General features: G+C 41.1%; 1 protein-coding gene across 2 annotated transcripts in view; it reads right to left on the reverse strand.

Moving 5' to 3' along the window:
- The window catches only part of Kcnb2 (potassium voltage-gated channel subfamily B member 2), a 464,270-nt gene that overhangs the window by 436,364 nt on the left and 8,954 nt on the right, over positions 1–18,952 (reverse strand). The window contains exon 1 of one of the 2 annotated variants that reach the window (XM_087660146.1): positions 1,436–2,528. The gene's annotated coding sequence lies outside the window, so the exon portion shown is untranslated. 2 annotated transcript variants of the gene reach the window in all.

Consider the following 18,952-nt stretch of genomic DNA (forward strand, 5'->3'; position numbering starts at 1 on the left):
GTTTTTTTCCAGATAGTTACAGGACTATTTTAAGCACACACACAGGTACACACACAGAGAGAGACATACACTACATAACACACACACACACACACACACACACACACACACACACACACCTCCCTCATCTCTGATTTTTAAAAATGTCCATTTCACAAAGTAAAAAGGGTCTATAATTATTGCTAGAGTTGTTTTGGTTTGAACTCCTCCTTTATAAAAACATGAATAATATCCAATCCACAAGCTGTGGCATCACAATGAGTGAATTAGACACTGTATAAAGACCTTTTGCCAAGAAAATACATCTAAATAAAATAAAAATATTCACAGATCTTCCTGAGGTGTTAGTTTCCACCAGTAAAGGAAGATGAATAATAAAAAGGTACATGCATGTTTCTTAAATAAATGCTAGGGTATCTTTTGACCTTCTAAGACCTGGGCTTACGGGTCTCATCTTTTTCTCTATTGAGAATTGGATCTTCAAATAATGTATGCACTGTGCTGACAGTGATGTGTGTAACCACATTTAGTATCTTACTGACATTGATATATGCATATGTATGTGTGTGTGTATGTGGGAAGTGGGCAGCAACATCAAGAACAGAATAAATTAAATGAAAATCTTAGAGACAGGGCAATCCCAATGGTGAACCCAGAAGTTCCTCCACTGTCTGACTTCACCCTGCTAATACTATAACCACCGGCAGAGTCCATGACTGCTTCACATGAACAACAGGCAGTCAGGCCAGGTTGCTTAGGACTTGGATACTGTTCTACTTGACTCGTCTATTGCTGTGATAAAACATGAATCAAAAGCAACTTGGAGAAGAAGGGCTTATTTGCCTTACGCCCCCAATCATAGTCCATCACTGAGGCAAGCCAGGGCAAGGACTTGAGTAGAAACCTGGAACTAGGAACTGAAGCGAAGACCATGGAAGTTTGCTGCTTACTAACTACTCACGCATGGTTCTTGTTCAGTTAGCTTCCTTTTACACTGCAGGACCACTTGCCCAGGGTGGCACTCTCTACATTGGGGTCTGCCCTCCTCTAGCTATCAGTGATGGAGAAAGTCTCCTGCAGGCATGTCCACAGGCCAATCTGACAGAGACCATTGTTAAACTGAGGTTCTCTCCCTCTGAGTGTGTCCAATTCACAACCATGAAGAGCCATCGCAAGCATAAAGTGCACCTACTGTTTTTGGTATATCAGACCTTCTGCCTAAGATAAACAGTGCTTTAATTAATTACCTGACAAATGAGGTCTAGGATAAAGAGAGAAAACTTTAACCTGAGTCTGATAGAAACATTTCCTACCTGTGGTCAAGGATAGAGTGAGATCTGTCATCTTGTAACATTATTACCAAGAGTAAATGCTACAGTAGTGTCACTGTCCCTAGTGTGACACCATTGTCTTGAGTTTCACACCCATGACTTACACAGAATCTTCCTTTTCAAAGGGTATTTTGGTGAAAAGCAAAGGGAGGTCAGAAGGGTTAGGTTCCAAAGTGTCTTCTTCACTGATCAAGAACGTTCTATTATAAGAAATCCAGTGTTGATTACAGATCCCACAACAAAACACAGACTGAAATCCAATGCCTTCGTTTCAAAGTGAAGAGAGCAGGATGAGAGGATGCCCTGCTGATTTGATTTCTTTAGGACTTAACATTGTCTGCCGTGGCTCTCGTTACCGTGGTACAATGTCATCGCTCAGCTTTGCTAGAATGTTCTGCTGTTCCTGATAAATGAATGCATCAGTTCTTTAGTAGCTTCAGAATCCTGAGTAGTGTTCAGATAGTCAAAAAAGTTTTGAAGAAAAGCCAGTCATTCAGGTAGAGTGCAGCACACCAGCCCTGACAGCAGAACATTGAAAATTCACTGAGCGCTTGTGTCTACAAGACTGTGGATTTCCACTCTTGCTTTCCTCTTTGGGTTTCCCCTCCCCCTGTCTCTACCCTACAAGTTATAGTCCTGCTTCCATTCCATCTCTCTCTTCCTAACATGCATGTCCACAATGTCATTGCATTCAACAACCTGGGATACAACCACAAACTAGAGAATAGTATTATTGAATTTGCACTGCCTCTCAAAGGTTTTTTTTTTTTATACTTCTTTTAATATAAAAATCTCCCAAGGTGTCTTATTTGGAAAACATAAAAATTTGCGAACGAAGCCAATATCATTTTTCAGGTATTGGAAATGAGCCTAGTCCTTGGTACATGCCCAGGCCTTACTATTCATTACCACATCCCCTGGCAGTATTTTCATAGTCTTTCTCCCTGACTGACCAGCTGTCAGTGTTACCCAATCTACTCTCAGACTCCTGAGTATAACCTCAAGCAGCCGTTCCTCCATCAGCCTCCCAAGCTACTGGGACTACAGCACCTGCTACTGTGGCTGCCTCAAGTTGCTTTCCTCGGAAGGGTGTCCAAGGGCCCTAACGCCTGCGCCCGCTGGGGCAGAGCTTACAGCATTTGACCTGTTGCGCCTTCCCATCTCCCCTTCAATGTCCATACTTACTTTAAAGAGGAATAAACTCAGACTACCTCCAACTCAGTGAAAACCTTTCCCCCCTAATTCCTGCTTCCTAAGAAGGAGTTCTGCATATGCCACTGTAAGAGCCCTTCCGTTTTATCATGGCTTAGACAAGACTACATTCTGAATATCATAAACATTCCCTTCACTTTATTTAGTGTTTGGTTCATTTTCTATCCCATAACACTGCACTTTTAACCTATGTTCTTTTCTGCTGTGTTAATTTTACTCCTAATAATGAATCTGTCAACTTCCTCTGGGTTAGGAATTGTGTCTTACCATTTCAGAGTGTTCATAAAATTTATGTATTTAATTTTAGTAATGAAAGTGCGTACACTACTGTGTTTTCTCACATAGAATCTTATATGTGAAATTACGTCGATAACGATAATTCTGCCCCATAAAAATTAGTCAATCACATAATTCAACTTGTGTTTGAATCAAATATCAAATGCAATGATTCAATACTTAAACTATAGGTGTCAAGTAACTGTAGAACTTATGTATGTAACATATCACTGTATTATGGAAATGTATGTAAGTTATATAGGTAGTGTATCACTATATTATGTTACAGCTGTAAGTGAGGACGTACGCTAACTTGAGGGAGGAGACTGCAGCGGATATTCTCTTTTGGCAGTTGATAGCTTTTCCTGACTGAACTGACCGAACACAAAGCCTGCAGCAGAGCAGGCGGCCAGCACAACCATACTCTGTCCCCTCACAAGTCTAAGGAGAGAGCGATTGACTCTTTAAACAGTAAACAACAACAGATCCCAAAGCTTGCACAGCTGCACCCGGCTCCAGCAGCAGCGTGGAATTATGCTGCCACCCGTTCACGGTCAAAGCTGACAAAACACAACTTTCTGTTCATGGCATCGTAATTACAGCTTCAGGCTCCAGGTTTGAGGAGGAGGTTTTCTTTTTTCTTTTTTTTTCCCCTGTAGACTCAAAAATACTAGCATTATGTCATAGATTTGACACTTCTTTGGTGTAACCAGGCAGGGTTAAGTCATGTGGGATTCTGCGAACACAAAGCAAATGTTTCTAAAGGGCTCGGCGATGCTTCCTTTCAGTTCTATGGAGCTGCGCCGTGCTTCCCAGGTGTGGGCAAGCAAATCACTCTGAGACCTTTAAGTCTTGAGGATCCATTTCCAGCTCTGCAGTTGCTTCTTACATTTTTATGTATGCATCAAAGAGTAGACTTTTATAGTGTTGTTTCTATCTCAGAAATCCACAAAAACTATTTGTGTTGATATCTAGAGAGAAAGACAATAACTGTTAGGTGATAACGAAATCATTTAAAAAAAATTGACTGCCTGCTAAAATCTTTTAAAATAATAAAAAAAGTGAAAAAAACCTTAAAATAATTAACAATTTAAAAATCCATCAAACTTCTTATGTCGACAACATTTTAAACAGAGCTCCTGGAACCTTTCAAGAATGGTAAAAAAAAATTGAGCAAAGCAGTAACACTACTGAATTGAGAAACTGCCCGTAGCTTCTCAACGAGTCAGGCTCCTTACGGACCCGGGTGCTGCTGTGGCCTGAGTTCAGGGCGCCAGCTCGCTGCTGCAAACAAAGGCCACTCATGTCAGGATGACCCTTGGGTTTAACACAATGATTTACTCTTTGGTTTAAAAAGACACCTAGAACTTTTATCCTTGGTACAAGAGATGCTTTTTTTAGATGCACTCAAATAGATCCCCAAAGCTTTGCCTTCTGTGGTCACAGGATGCACTGTGCGGCAGTCAGAGGGGAAAGACAAGTATTAAAGAAGATGTAATATGAGCATTCTTCAATACACAGACGTCCCCAAATCTATAAATAAACTATTTTATTTAGTCACCATTTTCTTCACTAGAATACAAAAGTATTTAAAGAATTAGACCTCCTACGCGTGTGTTTGCTATACTTAGAGCATAAAGGCTCAAGACTTACTTTTAGACCAATGGCCTTTTAAACGCTTCTTTAAAAAATATTTCTTTTATTTTTTGAGATTATAAAATAATTACATTACTTCCCCTTTTCCTTTCCTCACCCCAAACCTTCCCATATACACCTCCTTGCTCTCTTTCAGATCCATGACCTCTTGTTTTCCATCAGTTGTTTATATATGATGTCATAGGCTCAACCTTCAAACCAGCACCTGGGTATCCAAGTAGCGACTTTAATATTATGATGGAGATTGGCCCTTATGCTGAGACCTGATGTGTGTTACTTCAAAGGTCTCTTTTATAAAAGTTTTCCCAGAGTCACAATGGAGTAAAGGGGAAAAAGCAGAGATGAGAGGGGGTGAGAAAAACAGAAACTAACTGACATGCTCACAGCCCTGGAAGGTACAGCGAGCAATGGGCCACAGAAATCTTTTAAAAACAAAAATCACACGTTACAGCTACGACCTGGGGTTCTGTCTGGGTGCTACAGTCTGCTCCTTGGACGATTGGTTTACAATCCATACTCCATTTAAACGTTTGCCATAAAGCAAAGTTAGCCTCCATGAAAACAAATTTAAAAATGTTTATGAAATCTGGATAGAGTTTGGACATGCTGTTAGGATCCTTCTAGTAGATTCAAATCACATAATGATGAATGGAAATTTTTCAGGAATATGATTTTTGCACGTGATATTGCTCAGTTGGGCCCTGTTATTAGACATACATTTCCAAAGTATGTTTCTTTCCCTGTTTTCCAGAGTCCAGCACATGACAGGAACTATAGTTCTCTTAAGGCTCAAATAACAATCTTTTTTTCAAGTTTTAGAGAGAGACAGAGAGAGAGAGAGAGAGAGAGAGAGAGAGAACATTTCTCTGTGTATGTGTGTCTGTGTGTGTGTGTGTGTGTGTGTATGTGTGTGTGTGTATGTGTATTTCTGTGGGTGTGCATGTGAGTCTGTGTTTGTGGACCTCTGGATACCAGTGTGTTTGATCCCTTGGGGCTATAATTATACCATGTTGTGAATCATCTTACATTGAGTACTGGGAACTGAATTCAGGTCCTTAGACGAACAGTGAGTTCTCTTCAGCAAGAAGCCTTCTCTCTATCTCTTCAAACATAAACATTACAACATGCTTTAAGACATGCCTATGTTTGCACATTACAACATGCTTTAACCAAAACTAGATAAGATGGATGAAGCTAAGAAGTACATGATGATGGGAACCAGATATAGATTTCTCCTGGGAGACACAGCCAGAGCATGTCAAATACAGAGGCGAACGCTACCAGCAAACCATAGAACTGAGAATGGGGCCCCTGTTGAAGGAATTAGAGAAAGGACTGAAAGAGCCAAAGAGGCTTGCAACCCCTTAAGAAGAACAATGCCAACGAACCAGAGCTTCCAAGGACTAAGTCACTATCCAAAGACTATACATGGACTGACCCATGGATCCAACTGCATATGTAGCAAAGGATGGCCTTGCTGGGCACCAATGGAAGGAAGAGAAGTTCTTGGTCCTGCCAACGTTGGATTCCCAGTGTAGGGGAATGTCGGGGGTGTGGTAAGAGGGGTGGATGGGGAGGTGAACACTCTTATAGAAAGGGAGGAGTGGTTAGGGGGCTGATGGACAGGAAACTGGGAAAACGAATAACTTTTGAAATGTAAATAAGAAATACCCAATTTAAAAATATGGAAAAATATTTAAAAAATAAATAAATAAAAGAAAGGCAATGGCTGTAGTCAACAGAGAGGAGCACACCTCACAGAACCTCTGTGCTCCGCTTCTTAGACCAGTCTCTATGAGGACTACCTTCTTTTGTTTGGGACTTCCCCAAGTGGCTCTGCCTACTTCAAACCTAGTCACCAGCAGCTCAGGGTCCTCTCTTGTGAAAGATGCTTCTCAGTTTCTAATCTCTCAGAATAAAGGCACAAAGTCCACAACAGCCAAACTCTACTTAGCTCCGTGTTTCTCCCACACTCCTTTCCACCTGTTGATTTCACTCAAAGTCCTATAATCTTTTTTCATTTATGTTTACATGCTGTTTTAGTCAGCGTTTTTATTCCTGCACAAATATCATGACTAAGAAGCAAGTTGGGGAGGAAAGGGTTTATTCAACTTACACTTCCACATTGCTGTTGATTACCAAAGGAAGTCAGGACTGGAACTCACATAGGACAGGAATTTGGAGGCCGGAGCTGAGGCAGAAGCCATGGAGAGATGTTACTTACTGTCTTGCTTCCCCTGGCTTACTCAGCTTGCTCTTAGATAACCCAGGACTACCAGCCCAGGGATGGCACTACCCACAATGAGCAGGGCCTTTCCCTTTGATCACTAACTGAGAAAATGTCTTATAGTTGGATGTCATGGAGGCATTTCCTCAAGGGGTGCTTCTTTCTATGTGATAACTCCAGCTTGTGTCAAGTTGACACACAAACCTGCCAGCACATGTGCTATTTTCTCCCAGTCACAAAACATTTATACAGCACTTCCACTCATCCTTACCTTGAGGCATCGACTTACAGCTGACATTCTAGATCCCTCTGGCCTCCATAACTGTATACAACATTTTAAATCTTCTTAGAAACAGGTACCTTTAGCCTATATCAATAGCGGTTATCACATTAAATTTTGTATTTAGTGCTTTTAAGTATTTTCTTTCATTCCAGATACCTCATAGTATCTGCCATATCTCCAATCCAGCATGCTTTCCTGCATGAAATGCTCTTTTGCACACTCTCTTTCTGGCAAATCTTTACAAGATATCAAAACAAATATTGTTTCCAGAAAGAAACAACAGCCCCCGCCTGAGCAAGGCATCAGTTTGCTTTCTCTATTATGATGCTTTTCCTGTATCCTTCTATAGATCATTTAGAGTTCTTTTTCCTTCAACTGTCAGCAAATATTTATGAAGAACTGCTCTGCTTAAGACCACTGGTGACAATATGAAACTTAAATCCAGTGGAGGTAGACAGGCATGATACAGTGATATAACAACCACAAACAAACAAACAATCAGCAATAAAAGAACTATCATTGTGCCTCCACATGCACTTAGGGAAAGAGCACTCATAATCAGAATCCAGGCAGCTTGCCTCCCTTCCTCCTTCCTTCCCTTCCTCTCCTTCCCTCCTTCCCTACCCCCTTCCTTCCTCTCCCTCTCCATCTCCCCTCTCTTTTCTTTCTTTCCCTCCTCTTCTCCCCTCTCTATCTGACCATCCCCTGGTTTTCCTTGAAACCTCTTTTCTTTTTGTCTTTCTGATTAAAGGTTGATGTGTTCCTGATTCTTCTATGGAAAGAAAATCATATTAATGTATAGCATTTTAATGTCAGAATGCTTGGTATCATCACTGTCATCACCACCACCACCACCACCATCATCATCAGTTAGTAAAGGGTCCTTGTAGTATAGACTCTGCTGTATCTCCATTCCTTGTGAATAGTGTTTTCTGTCCATTCTCATTCTCTGGGCAGATCCTTAAGCATCATGTTTAAGCATCATCTGTATATGGCTGTGTTTACAGATTCCTTTCCTTATCCTTGCCCACTGTCTTAACTGCCATGTGTCTCTGTTGTACAAAAGGCTAGAGTTCTATGATAATGACAAACAGTTAATTGAAAGGACGGGGTGGTTGGGGATTTAGCTCAGTCATAGAGCGCTTGCCTAGCAAGCGCAAGGCCCTGGGTTCGGTCTCCAGCTCCGGAAAAAAAGAAAAGAAAAAAAAAATGAAAGGACGGAAGGCAGATGGACAGGATGACCTACTCGCACCTATGGATCTTGGGGTGTTTAATTGCTGCCAGCAACAACAATTTAGCACAAACTAAGAAAATATGGAAGCATTTGAGAATAAGAAAATGAACCCATCAATTCCCATCAACAGTTTCTAGCCTAAAAATATGAAAATTGGGGACCACAGATGGATTGACTGAAGCCCTGAGTTCATCTGATTGGTACCAGATGACACAGTCTTGAAATAATTTCAAACACAGCATGGAAAAAACTTTAAAAAAATATGGCAAGGACAGTAGAAGAGGGAATTGTTTACATCCAGGGAAACTGCTCAAAAATTTGAGAGGAGGAGTATGGCTACAAGGCGACAACTAGGGGATGTTCTTCCTGCTTTCAATGCTTATGTGATATGATGCATTTTCCCACTATCTCTCCTTAAGGAAAGTCCGCTACACTAGATTTGGTGATGGCAAATCTTAAAGCATGCTGTGTCCCCTCAGAAAACCTCTACACTGAGGCTCATAACAAGAGAGCATGTGAGTGTAAAATAAATATGACAATGAGATTCAGAGACTTAATTTGGATTTGATTTCAGCTTAAGATCTCAATGTCCATAAGGAAAATTTGCATTTCCTAGAAGGTGGGATATTCTTAGAGTTGTATTTGAAACTGAGCCCAAGTTATGATCTCATTTGATGTGTGAACTTCTAATAATTATCATTGTTGTCATCTCCAAATACTCTGTGATCATCTGTGAAGTCCCTTGTTCATTCCACTTAATTCTGACAGCGAGGTTTCTTTTCTATTCTCAGCCGTGCTGGCATGAGGATTAGCCTCAGTCTTAATATGCAATTCCCATTCTCAAGACATATCTGAAAATTCGTTTTCTTAATGTTAAAAATTTTAGAAAGTCAAAGAATCTAAAAGTGAAATAACATCAGTGGGTTTAAATCATCTCCAAGAGTGATTCAGAACAAGGGCTGGAAGCCACTACTCACAAATCTACTCTGTTCATTTAGACCTTGCAATCTCGGGGTTCACAAATAAATATGAAATGTAAACAGTGAGTTAGAAAAAGTGTAAAACCCTTCCACTAGTCTTTTCTCCTGGGACAGACTACTAGCTTGTCTGCTCCCCTGAAGACCCCACATCCTGAGGCATCCCAGAAGATCCACTGAACTCAGAGCACTTGGTAAGTATACTCCAAAAGACCCACAGCTGCTGCTGGGAGCCCAGTGGACTCAGGACCCATCGCCCCCAAAAACCTTGCCCATCAAATACCACTTCCCTTCCACTTGGTCCTTTCTGCTGTGTCAGACTGCTAGCTAGTCTGTCCCCCTGAATATACACCCTGAGGCATCCCAGGAGATGTATTGCACTCAGGGCATCTGACACTACATCTTGAAGGCATCCCAAGAGTTCATCTGTACACAGGGCAACTGGGCAATGGATACCTACAAAAACAAATATAACAGGAACCAACAGTCATCTGTTTTTAATATTTCTCAGTATTAATGGACTCAAGTCACCTATAAAAAGACATAAGCTAACAAACTGGATATGCAAACAAGATCCAGCATCTTGTTGCATACAAGAAACACACCTCAATAGCAAGCTGATCCCAAGAAACAAGCTGAAGTTGGCATCCTAATATCCAAAAAACAAAAATATATTTTCAACCAAAAGTTATCAAGTCTGATGAGGAAGGACACTTCATGCTCATCAAGGGAAAATCCACCAAGAGAAAGTTTCAATTCTGAACATCTATGCCCCAAATGCAAGGGTATCCACATTATTAAAAGAAACTTTAAACAAGTTCAAAACACACATTGAAACCCACACAATAATAGTGGGAGATTTCAACACACCACACTTACCAATGGACAGGTCATTGAAACATAATCTAAACAGAGACACACTGAAATGAATAGAGGTTATGTACCAAATGGATTTAATAGATATCTACAGAACATTTCACCCTAAAACAAAAGAATACACCTTCTTCTCAGCACCTCATGGTACTGTGTCCAAAAATGACCATATAATTAGTCACAAAACAACTCTCAAATGATACAAGAAGAGTGAAATAATCCCATGCCTCTTATCAGATCAGCATGGCCTAAGGCTGGTGTTCAATAATAGCAAAAATAACAAAAGCCCACATACATGTGGAAACTGAACAACTCTCTACTCAGTGATACCTTGGCTAGAGAGGAAATAAAGAAATTAAAGACATTTTAGAATTCAATAAAAGCGAAGGTACAACATACCCAAAACTTATGGGGCACAATAAAAGCAGTGCTAAGAGGAAAATTCATAGTACTGAGTGCCCTCGTTAAAAAACAAACAAACAAACAAAACAACAACAACAACAACAACAAAAACAACGGTGAGATCTTACACTAACAACTTAAGAGCACATGTCAGAGCTCTAGAACAAAAGGAAGCAAACACATGCAAGAGGAGTAGACTGCAGGAAATAGTCAAACACAGGGCAGAAATCAACCAAATAGAAATAAAGAAAACAATACAAAGAATCAACAAAACCAAAAGCTGGTTCTTTGAGACAATCACCAGATAGATAAACCCCTAACTAAACTAAGTAAAGGCCAAGAATCAGTATCCAAATTAACAAAAGAAGAAATGAAAAGGTGGAAATGACAGCAGAGACAGGAAATTCAAAAAATCATCAGATTTTACAGCCAAAGCCTATACTCAACAAAACTGGAAAATCTAGATAAAATGAATGGTTTTCTAGACAGATACTACATACCAAAGTTAAATCAAGAGCAGGTAAACTATCTAATCAGGCCCATATCCCATAAGGAAATAGAAAAAGTCATTAAAAATCTCCCAACCAAAAAAAGTCCAGGACCAGACAGATTTAGTGCAGAATTCTACTAGACCTTCAAAGAAGACCTAATAACAATGTTCTTCAAACCATTCCATAAAATAGAAACGGAAGAAACACTACTTAATTTATTCTATGAAGCCACAATTACTCTGATATCTAAACCACACAAGGACCCAACCAAAAAAGAGAACTTCAGACCAGTCCTGCTTATGAATATTGATGCAAAAATACTCAATAAAATTTTTGCAAACTGAATCTATGAACACATCAAAACCATCATTCACCATGGTTAAGTAACATTCATCCCAGGAACACGTTAGTTCAATGTACTAAAGTCCATTGACAGAATCCACTATATAAATAACCTCAAAGAAAAAAAATCACATGATCATGTACTTAGATGCAGAAAAGGCATTTTACACAATACAACAACCCTTTGTGTTAAAAGTACTGGAGAGTCAGGAATTCAAGGTTCATACCTAAACATAATAAAAGCAATTTACTGCAAACAAATAGCCAATATCAAATTAAATGGAGATATACTAGAAGCAATCCCACTAAAATCGGGGACATGACAAGGATACCCACTCTCCCCATATCTATTTAATACAGTGCCCAAGTGCTAGGTAGAACAATAAGACAACAAGAAGAGATCAAGGGGATACAAACTGGCAAAGAAGAAATAAAGGTCTCACTATTTGCAGATGATATGATAATATATATAAGTGATCCCAAAAATTCTACCAGAGAACTTCTCCAGCTGATAAACAACATCAGCAAACTGGCCCAATATAAAATTAACTCAATTAGTAGCCTTCTTTTATACAAATGATAATCAAGCTGAGAAAGAAATTAGGGAATCAACTCCCTTCACAATAGCCACAAATAATATAAAATATATTGGGGTAACTTGAACCAACCAAGTGAAAGATCTATATGACAGTAACATCAAGTCTCTCAAGAAAGAAATGTGAAATCTCAGAAAATTGTGATATCTCCCAGGCTCATGGATTGGCAGAATTAACATAGTAAAAATGGCCATTCTACCAAAGTCAAGCTACAGATTCAATGCAATCCCCATCAAAATCCCAACAAAATTCTTCAAAGACATGGAAAGAGCAATTCTCAATTCATCTGGGAAGGCAAAAAACCTAGAATAGCAAAAATAATCATTAACAATAAGAGAATGGCTAGGGGAGTCACCATCCCTGACCTCCATCTCTACTACAGAGAAATAGTGATAAAAACTGCATGACTGACATGTTGATGGACGGATTAGAATTGAAGACCAGAAATAAATCACATACTTAACACATATTTGATCTTCAACAAAGAATACAACGGGAAAAAAGAAAGTATCTTAAATAAATGGCGCTGGCCTAGCTGTCTGTATGTAGAAAAATAAAAATAGACCCACCTTGCACAAAGTTCAAGTCTAAGTGTATCAAGGACCTCAACATAAAACCAGGTACACTGAATCCAATAGAAGAGAAAGTGGGAAAGAGCTTTGAAGTCATTGGCCCAGGGGGAAAATTTCCTAAACAGAACTCCATTGGCTCATGCTCTAAGATCAAGAATTGGTAAATGGGACTTCATGATACTGGAAAGCTTCTCTAAGGCAAAGGACATAGTCCACAAGACAAATTAGCAACCTACAGATTGGGGAAAAAAATGTCACTAACCCCACATCCCATAGAGGGCTAATATTCAGAATATGTAAAGAACTCAAGAAGCTAACCACCAAAAAACAAACAACCCAATCAAAAAATGGGGAATAGAACTAAACAGAGAATTCACAACAGAGGAATCTCAAATGGCTGAGAAGCACCTAAAGGAATGTTCAAAGTCCTTAGTGATCAGAGAAATGCAAATCAAAACGACCCTGAGATTCCACCCTACACCAATCAGAATGGCTAAGATCAAAACCTCATGTGATGACACATGTTGGCAAGGATGTGGAGAAAGAGGAGCACTCCTCCATTGGTGGTGGAATTGCCCACTGTTACAACCATTCTGGAAATCAATCTGGAGGTTTCTCAGAGAATTGTATATGGATCTACCTGAAGACCCAGCAATACCACTCTTGGAATTATACCCAAAAGATGCCCCACCATGCCACAGGGGCACGTGTTCCACTATGTTCATAGTGGCCTTCCTTGTGACAGCCAGAAGCTGGAAACAGCCCAGATGTCCCACGACAGAAGAATGGATACAGAAAATGTGGTTCATTTACACAATGGAATACTACTCAGCTATTAAGAATGAGGACATCCTGAGTTTTGCAGGCAAATGGAGCTAGAAAAAATCATCCTGAGTGAGGTAACTTAGACCCCAAAGGAAATGCACGGTATATACTCACTAATAAGTGGATATCAAACCAGAAAAAAAGTACAGAATACCCAAGACACAGTCCACAGAACTCAAAAAGGTCACCAAGCTGAAGGGCCCAAATGAGGACACCTCAGTCCCACTTGGTAGGGAGAAAAATGCAATCACAAGGGGAAGGGAGAGGAACCTGGGAGGGAAAGGGAGTGGTGGAGGGAGGAAGAAGGAAACATGATCTGGTATTGGGTGAGGGGAAAAGACTGAGAGCCAGCAGAAAAAATGGCAACATGCAAAACAGGCAACCTTAGGAGGTGGGAGGTGGGGAGACCCTCCAGAATACACCAGAGACCCAGGAGGTGAGAGAAATTCAAGACCCAAAGGGAGGACCTTAGATGAAATGCCCTGCAGTGTGGAGAGGGAACTAGTAGAGCCCACCTCCAGCATAAAGATGGGGCATCAAGTCAGGGGATTGGATGGCCATCCCACAGTCAAAAACTCTAGCCCATAATTGTTCCTGTCTGAAAAAAACCGCATGGATGGAAATGGAGAGGAGGCTGAGGAAGAGAAGGTCCAGCGACAGGCCCAAAGTGGGATCCAGTTCAAGGGAAGGACCCAAGGCCTGACACTAATTCTGAGGCTATGGAATGCTTACAAAAAGTGACCTACCATGACTGCTATCAGAAAAGCCCAACAAGCAGCTGAAAGAATCAGATGTAGATATTTTTACCCAACCAATGGACAGAAGCTGCTGACCTCTGTGGTTGAATTAGGGAAAAGCTGGAGGAAGCGGAGAAGGAGGACCATGCTGTAGGAGGACCAGCAATCTCAATGAACCTGGACCCCTGAGATCTCTCAGACACTGGATCACCAAGCAGGCAGCATACACCAGCTGGCATGAGGTCCCCAACACATATACAGCAGAGGACTGCTGGGTCTGAGTTCAGTTAGAGAAGATGCACCTAACCCTCAAGAGACTGTAGGTCCCAGGGAGTTTAGAGGTCTGGTGAGGTGGGAGGTAGGGGTGAGGACATTCTCGTGGAGACAAAGGAGGAGGGAGGAGGGAAGAGGTTTGGGATGTGGAACAGTTGGAGGGTGCACCAGTAGGGAAATAAAATGTAAAGTGTAAAAAAAGATTAAATAAAAAGAAGGAATATTAAAAAGAAAAAATAAATGTAAAGCAAGAATAGAGTGACTAATTCATACAAAGCAGAACTGACAAACACCGCTGAGCTAGCTGAGTGTAATTATTGATGGCCATGGCTTCAACATGCTTCCATTATCTCTACTGTTTCAGTGGTAGTCAGACTGGGAAGGGAACATGGAATATAAATAAAAAATGCTAGTTTCAATCCATCATTCTCTTCTCATTTCCATTCCTCCTTCCGAAGCAATGTGTCACTCAGCTATTACTGTTCATTAAATTCAAGGGAGACAACCTGGGCGAAGTCACTGTGACTGTGGCGAACCCAGTAGAACCACTGCCTAGGGCACTGCGGCTCTTGGCTCTGTGCTTCTGGAGTCAGCTGTATAGGTGCAGGGGATACTGTGCGCTTACCACACTCAAGTTGGCTGCAAGCTCTCCCCTTGGTTTCAGCACGTTGCCCAGGGGAGAGGAGTGATCAGTTCCCAGGTACTCTTTCCAATAACACTTTTACTCATGGCGGCCACAACTTCAGCTACTGTTCGCTTTTTAAACTCTTTGAGGTATTGTTCATTGGTTAATCCATTTGACAGACATTGAGTACCTACTACCTACAAGAATTAATGTAAAACCCTAGCAAGAAAACAGCTATTTCCATTAAGAAGTCTACAGAGGTTCTGGCTAGAGCACTGCACACTGCGTTTATTATGCTGGAAGCCAAGTGTTTCGCTGCTCCTGACTCAAGCCAGAGGTGAGTTCAAGAAGTGGACTTTTACGAGCTTCTTAGCTTTCCCTGTGCACTTTTCCCATAACGCCTAATGAAAATGCCCTCCTTGGATTTAGAAAAAAAACCAGGATTCCAAATTTAAAGTGACATTTATCTCAAAAGTAAATTAATATTTAATGATGCTCTGATTAATAATCATGATTTTATGAACTGGAGAGATTCAGGATGAAAGCCCCTGGACCCATTGTTTTTCGGAGCCTTACAGGCTGAGGATGAAGGGATCAGGATAGAAACCCTTCTTACATGTTACCATCATAGTTCCTAATTCCCTTCTAAACACCACACTCCTCCCCTAGGGCTATGTCAGGAGAGTGCTATTGTACATTAAACGAGTAGCAAAGGAATTCAAGAGCCTGACCCAAGGGTGCTTTAAAGCTTCAAAACGCGTGCGCGTGCGCGTGCGCGTGTCCGTGTGCGTGTGCGTGTCCGTGTGCGTGTGCGTGTCCGTGTCTGTGTCCGTGTGCGTGTGCATGTCCGTGTGCATGTGCGTGAATGTGAACCAAATAACCAAATAGTTCACATTCTATTGTTATTCTCTTTCCTACTGAACTAAACTGACAAACATGTTTTATAAATAAGCGCAGGAGAAAAGAGATCAATATGACAGAGGAAGGGAACCTGTTAGAGGACACAGTGATGCACTTGTGAAACTTTAGAACTTAGGAAATGTGACCAGAGAGAGGACGAGAGGGTACCATCTCTTCCCCCAACACACAGAACCTGGTCAGAACATCTGGGCTTGAGAAAACACTTAGGGACACATGAGTCAGATACTTAAAAAGTTAACACCCTGCATTTGTATCGACATTTTGTGCATGTTACAGAGTGCATGAAATGCTATCAAAACAGCAATTCCTGAGGACGCTTCCACATGAGGTACCTTCCAGATCATCTGAGCCAGAGCAGGCATGGGGTACCAGAAATGGCTGACATGTCTATGTGCAGTAAAATAAGGGCAGTATTATTAGTAAATAACACTACTTTTGAACTTGGTTTCCTAATTAATTTATGCTAATATTAATCTAGACCCGAATATTCTAGCATGACTACTAGCCACTACAGCTCCTCAAATTTAGATAAGATTTAAGTCCCAATTTTTAGGCTTAGAAGTCACAATTCAGCTATACCATAGCTCATGTGGCTGGTGATCACCACACTGGAAAGTACAGACATAGAACCTTCCCATTCCCTTCTGGAGTTCTACTGCAAGCCCTTTGATGCTGAGGTCTGTTCTTAATGAAGACTTAAGTTTTGTCCTTTAAACGAATCTGAACCACCAAACAAAGAACATACACAAGCTGGACCTAGGCTTCCCTGCACATGTGGGCCTTGAACAACTGGAGCAGGGGCTACCCCAAAAGCTTTGCCTAGCCTCCCAGAGACTTGAAGTGCCAGGGTCAGGGAGATACCCATGAGAAGGGGGTTGGGGGAAGGATCGTGGGAGGGGGTGACCGGGAGAGAGTGGTGAGTGGGATGTGAAGTGAATAAAAGTAAATAAAAAAATAAATTAAAAATAAAATAAAATTAACAAAATAAAATAAAAATAAAATAAAATTAGAGAGAGAGAGAGAGAGAGAGAGAGAGAGAGAGAGAGAGAGAGAGAGAGAGAATATGTCGTGGAAGCACTAAACTTGGGCTCATCTGTATTGGTATTTCCTATTTACTGTCCATCTCCATTTTCAAGAGTGCTAGACACTAGGCCCCCAGTCATGCTCTTGGGCCTTCTAGGTTCCTGGACACCATAGTTCTGGGTATGAAGTGAGACTGCAGAGCTCTGGCTTGGTAGTTGATCATTAGGAGAAAGAAAAGGTGAGAAAAGAATCTAAGAAAGACATGTTCAAATTTCATATTCATAAAATATGCAGAGTACTGAATTAATTAAAATGGTAAGAAAAGCAAGAGTCCCCGTGAGTAAGCTATAAAGGAAGTCCAAGAAAGACAGGGTGGTCACATGGCGATGGCAAAATAAATGGAGCTTTCTACTGAATCCCTTCATGGTGCCAGCCCACTGACTGGTCTTTCCAATAAAGGAAATCGGGTGGAACCTGAAACCTACTAAAGAAAGGTTTCTCCAAGCCTTAGGCTCCCACGTAGCACAGCATTCTGAGTCCATGGACATTTTTATCGTACTTGTCTGAGCCCCGAGCACTGCTCTGATAACTCTCCCCCATTCAGCAGGACATCCTGCCATGCTCTGCAAGCACAGTGTTCTGACACTGACAGCTGCAATTTGTCCTCCGTCCCACCTTTCCAAGATGTCACATTATCCATGTCTCCCTTAGCTCCTTGTAGGAATCCTCGCATTGATTGTTGAAATAGGAGGAGACAGTGTGCACAACACAGACAGCTACGTCCTAGGGTCTACTCTGGAAAATGATGGTGGCATGATGCCTCACCTCTCCCAGTGCAGCACACCACACTTCGTCTCACATTTAGGTTTTCACCTCTCCTATCAAAGCAGTTTATGATCCAGAGAAGTATCAATGGTTTGGACCTAGGTTAGGGTCTCTACAACCAACATGAAGAGGACCAGTGCCCATGCTTGCTTTCAGACGGACAGGAACCTCATGAAGATACAAACTCAGTCTGCTTAAACCTATGATCTAGCAGAGTGCTTCTTATCTGAAAAGTGCCTAATAAATATTTGCTGAGCTCAAGTCTCTTAAAAGCTGCCTATAATTTTAAACGAGAGGCTCTGAGAAACAATAGAACTGCTTCTTTGTTTCAGAAAAAAATTAAAGAAGTCACAGTAGATTGTTCTGCTATTAGAACCAAGTGTCCTTGAGAAAGTGAGACAAACATGAGTTAAATTGCATTAATAAACTACCTCTGACTTTCGGAGTCATCCACTGGCACCTTGACAAAGGACAGTGGTACAGCTCTGGTTGGAGAGGAGGAAGGATCTGGAGGAAGGGAGGCATAGCAAATGGCTGGTGTCTGGGCTCTAGTGAGATAGGAACCTGTAGAAAAGCCCTTGTGGTAAGATGTGCTACAATACATTCCAGGAGCAATGACATCTAATATTTAATTAGAATTAGTTTCTTGTCTATGAGATAATTACCATCCTTTATCCCAAAGCACCCAGCCAGAGTCTGCTACACACCAGAGTCTTACAATAGGGAGGTTTTAGAGAATGTCCCACAGGAACATGTCCCAGAGGTCTGGGAAGAGAGCCAAAGAGAAGACAGGAGTATCTGGTGCCACCCAAAGCATGGGTTAACTGGTGATTGACCTTAATTCACACAGATTTTCCCCCCTAATTTATTTTGAAGGATAACTCACAGCCTGGATGGCAAACTGTCTATTTAAATTCAAGCTTCACTTTCATTTAAGAGACTTGTCACTGAGAAACTCCCATTGAGCCAAGGATTTAGTTCTCAGTCCCACCCACCTAGGCTGTGGTTGTTTAAAAAACATTCATTAGTGGTATAGCCCCCAAATGTCTCACATCTTAGTCAAGGAATTTAAATATGCTTATCTATCTCTCATCTATCATTAATCAATTTATCTCTCATTTATCTATCATCGATCTACTTATCTACCTTCCTACCTATCTTCCTATCTACCGATGGCTGTCCCCTCTTCCATCTCCGATGATTCTCTCTCATTCTTTACTCTTTCCTTTTCTTCTCCTCATTCTCTTCATT

This window comes from Rattus norvegicus, chromosome 5 (genome assembly GCF_021556685.1).
Source record: "Rattus norvegicus strain SHRSP/BbbUtx chromosome 5, alternate assembly SHRSP_T2T, whole genome shotgun sequence".
Classification (NCBI taxonomy): domain Eukaryota; kingdom Metazoa; phylum Chordata; class Mammalia; order Rodentia; family Muridae; genus Rattus; species Rattus norvegicus.